Below are 4,671 nucleotides of genomic sequence, written 5' to 3'. Positions count from 1 at the left end.
CCAGTGCATCCTCTCTGCCACATTAGACAATCCACACTATCATAACCAGACCGGGAGGTCCACTCGGAAAACAGAATATCCCACCCTTCCGACAACCACCATTGCTCAGCTAAGCCACCAACACCCACACATGTCCCAGACAGGGGTGCACCCAACATCACAATACTGCCTCCTGTCACACCACACAAACAATGGCAGGAATGAAAGACACAGGTCTGCCACAAGCATGGAATCAGAGCGCCGCCTGTTATGAGCCAAAGGTGCACCCTGACGTGGCAAATCAGATGATGCCGCAGTCATTTACTTACGATAATCACAATCAACAAACCGGGCCCCCCCCCCCCCAAGTGCCTTAACCTAACCCGTATTGTACCTTAACCTAACCCGTATTGTACCTTAACCTAACCCGTATTGTACCTTAACCTAACCCGTATTGTACCTTAACCTAACCCGTATTGTACCTTAACCTAACCCATATTGTACCTTAACCTAACCCATATTGTACCTTAACCTAACCCATATTGTACCTTAACCTAACCCATATTGTACCTTAACCTAACCCATATTGTACCTTAACCTAACCCATATTGTACCTAACCTAACCCATATTGTACCTTAACCTAACCCATATTGTACCTTAACCTAACCCATATTGTACCTTAACCTAACCCATATTGTACCTTAACCTAACCCATATTGTACCTTAACCTAACCCATGTTGCGCCTTAACCTAACCCATGTTGCGCCTTAACCTAACCCATGTTGCGCCTTAACCTAACCCATGTTGCGCCTTAACCTAACCCATGTTGCGCCTTAACCTAACCCATGTTGCGCCTTAACCTAACCCATGTTGCGCCTTAACCTAACCCATGTTGCGCCTTAACCTAACCCATGTTGCGCCTTAACCTAACCCATGTTGCGCCTTAACCTAACCCATGTTGCGCCTTAACCTAACCCATGTTGCGCCTTAACCTAACCTATGTTGCGCCTTAACCTAACCTATGTTGCGCCTTAACCTAACCTATGTTGCGCCTTAACCTAACCTATGTTGCGCCTTAACCTAACCTATGTTGCGCCTTAACCTAACCTATGTTGCGCCTTAACCTAACCTATGTTGCGCCTTAACCTAACCTATGTTGCGCCGTAACCTAACCTATGTTGCGCCGTAACCTAACCTATGTTGCGCCGTAACCTAACCTATGTTGCGCCTTAACCTAACCTATGTTGCGCCTTAACCTAACCTATGTTGCGCCTTAACCTAACCTATGTTGCGCCGTAACCTAACCTATGTTGCGCCTTAACCTAACCTATGTTGCGCCTTAACCTAACCTATGTTGCGCCTTAACCTAACCTATGTTGCGCCTTAACCTAACCTATGTTGCGCCTTAACCTAACCTATGTTGCGCCTTAACCTAACCTATGTTGCGCCTTAACCTAACCTATGTTGCGCCTTAACCTAACCTATGTTGCGCCTTAACCTAACCTATGTTGCGCCGTAACCTAACCTATGTTGCGCCTTAACCTAACCTATGTTGCGCCTTAACCTAACCTATGTTGCGCCGTAACCTAACCTATGTTGCGCCTTAACCTAACCTATGTTGCGCCTTAACCTAACCTATGTTGCGCCTTAACCTAACCTATGTTGCGCCTTAACCCAACCTATGTTGCGCCTTAACCCAACACACGTTGGGCCTTAACCCAACACACGTTGGGCCTTAACCCAACACACGTTGGGCCTTAACCCAACACACGTTGGGCCTTAACCCAACACACGTTGGGCCTTAACCCACACACGTTGGGCCTTAACCCAACACACGTTGGGCCTTAACCCAACACACGTTGGGCCTTAACCCAACACACGTTGGGCCTTAACCCAACACACGTTGGGCCTTAACCCAACACACGTTGGGCCTTAACCCAACACACGTTGGGCCTTAACCCAACACACGTTGGGCCTTAACCCAACACACGTTGGGCCTTAACCCAACACACGTTGGGCCTTAACCCAACACACGTTGGGCCTTAACCCCAACACACGTTGGGCCTTAACCCAACACACGTTGGGCCTTAACCCAACACACGTTGGGCCTTAACCTGCTCTGTAATTGTCATACGACGCGTTAAATTAGTGTAGTGTTGCCTAACTGCAACCCCCGCAATATAGTTTGCTACTCGCACTGCCCGGTCCCCAGAGTATCGCTTCATGTTAAACACCTTGCAGCTATACACTGTAATGCGGATGGCGGCAGGACGTACATGCTCAATGCCCTTCGCAGTTGTTCATTGGCATTCGCATGGCGAAGCACAGCCTACGTTGTGGTACGGCTTGTGGCAACTGTCCGCTGATGTTGTACGTCCAAATCACACACTGTACCGCACATTGGTCCTCATGTACTGAATGATACATCGTGGTACATGTGTGACCGTACCACGACTGCGCCAACAACGGCGAACCATACGGTCCAAATATTGTGCACTCAGCTACGTGTCGTCTCCCTATAAGAGCTGGATTGCAGTATGGTATGCCGTGGATGGCGATCAGCATGAGCCGTCTGTTGATGTAGTGGCGCGTGTTGTCAGACGTAGTCGTCTCTTCTCACACACCGTGATAGCATGGTGCACTGCGTTCCACATCTGCGACATGCGACAGAGGCCGGTTGACAGTCGTTCGCGCAATGGACATCGCATACGTACGGGGGCCACCTTCCACGTGTTCGCGAAGCGTGCACATGTTGTTGCGTGTATGTGGGCAGACATAGTGTGTCGTGACACCTGACACAGGCATGCAACAATCGTTGAATTTGCAAATGGCGATGGACGTCTACGTTTGCTGGTGACGTTACGCAAATGAAGAACTGGTAAACCGTTGTGGTGCGGTTGTTCTCGCTAGAGGTGAATCAGTGATGGCGACGATCGGTTGAGCTACCAACCGGTTGTTTCAGCGATACCCACCATGCCCACGAACGTGAATGGCATGTGGGTGTGAAGCGATACGCGGCGGTGGCTGGGTGGGACCGTCCCCGGCCGGTGAGGGGGGGCCTTCCGGCGTGCTGGCCGCGCGGTGCGTGGGCGCACGCGCTACAGCCGGCTGGTGGGGGCGGCCAGTGGCAGGCGCGCCGGCCGACGGAGGCGGCAGGCGGCGCAGCTGCGCGCCGGCGCACCCTGCACGCGGCGCCGTGCGGCCAAAGTAGGTCCTCGCGGGCCCGGTGCGAAGCGCGGTGGACATCTGCAGTGTGCTGGTCCGATTGAGGACTGTGTGCGCTGAGGATGCGCCGCCGCCCGGCGCTCGGCGCCGCGACGCCGTCTGCTGCTCGGTCGCCTCTGCGGTTCTCGCAGGTGGATTGTATCGCAGCTGTGCGGACGTGTTGGCGCGTGCGCTGTGCTGGGAGAGTTCGCTTCGGCACCCAAGTGGGGCTTTTGTCCTTCTGTGGCGCTGGCGTTGGAGCTGCCGGCCACCGTAGGTGGCGCGTGTTGTCTCCCGCCGGCAATGCCACGACAGCACGCTCCCGGGCCTCTGTCGGCAGCGGCAAGCTCAGTTGGGAGCACGGGTGGTCGCACCTAAAGCGTCTACTCGCCAAACTCCGGGCGATTGCGCCTCTCTCGAACCCGACCAAGTACTTAGGACGGCGCTGCGCGCCGCCGGGACCTGAGAGGGTTTCGAGGTGTATTGTGCAGGGGAGCTCAGCCTCCTCCTGTTTGCAGAATAATTGAGCGGACGCTTGCGTGTTCGCGCGGGCCCCCGGGACACACTCCCGGGCGGCCGGCTGCTCAGCTCTAGTTGACGCAGCTCCCTGGTTGATCCTGCCAGTAGTCATATGCTTGTCTCAAAGATTAAGCCATGCATGTCTCAGTACAAGCCGCATTAAGGTGAAACCGCGAATGGCTCATTAAATCAGTTATGGTTCCTTAGATCGTACCCACGTTACTTGGATAACTGTGGTAATTCTAGAGCTAATACATGCAAACAGAGTCCCGACCAGAGATGGAAGGGACGCTTTTATTAGATCAAAACCAATCGGTCGGCTCGTCCGGTCCGTTTGCCTTGGTGACTCTGAATAACTTTGGGCTGATCGCACGGTCCTCGTACCGGCGACGCATCTTTCAAATGTCTGCCTTATCAACTGTCGATGGTAGGTTCTGCGCCTACCATGGTTGTAACGGGTAACGGGGAATCAGGGTTCGATTCCGGAGAGGGAGCCTGAGAAACGGCTACCACATCCAAGGAAGGCAGCAGGCGCGCAAATTACCCACTCCCGGCACGGGGAGGTAGTGACGAAAAATAACGATACGGGACTCATCCGAGGCCCCGTAATCGGAATGAGTACACTTTAAATCCTTTAACGAGTATCTATTGGAGGGCAAGTCTGGTGCCAGCAGCCGCGGTAATTCCAGCTCCAATAGCGTATATTAAAGTTGTTGCGGTTAAAAAGCTCGTAGTTGGATTTGTGTCCCACGCTGTTGGTTCACCGCCCGTCGGTGTTTAACTGGCATGTATCGTGGGACGTCCTGCCGGTGGGGCGAGCTGAAGGCGTGCGACGCGCCTCGTGCGTGCTCGTGCGTCCCGAGGCGGACCCCGTTGCAATCCTACCAGGGTGCTCTTGAGTGAGTGTCTCGGTGGGCCGGCACGTTTACTTTGAACAAATTAGAGTGCTTAAAGCAGGCAAGCCCGCC

General features: G+C 53.5%; 1 non-coding gene across 1 annotated transcript in view; it reads left to right on the top strand.

The window, feature by feature from the left end:
- The first annotated feature begins 3,788 nt into the window (after positions 1–3,788).
- The window catches only part of LOC124591122, a 1,910-nt gene continuing 1,027 nt past the window's right edge, over positions 3,789–4,671 (top strand). Inside the window, exon 1 of the ribosomal RNA XR_006976968.1 lies at positions 3,789–4,671. This exon is cut by the window's right edge and continues 1,027 nt beyond it. This is a non-coding gene — a ribosomal RNA (small subunit ribosomal RNA).

Source organism: Schistocerca americana, unplaced genomic scaffold, assembly GCF_021461395.2.
Source record: "Schistocerca americana isolate TAMUIC-IGC-003095 unplaced genomic scaffold, iqSchAmer2.1 HiC_scaffold_807, whole genome shotgun sequence".
Taxonomy (NCBI): Eukaryota; Metazoa; Arthropoda; class Insecta; order Orthoptera; family Acrididae; genus Schistocerca; species Schistocerca americana.
This window is presented reverse-complemented; position numbering and strand designations above follow the sequence as displayed.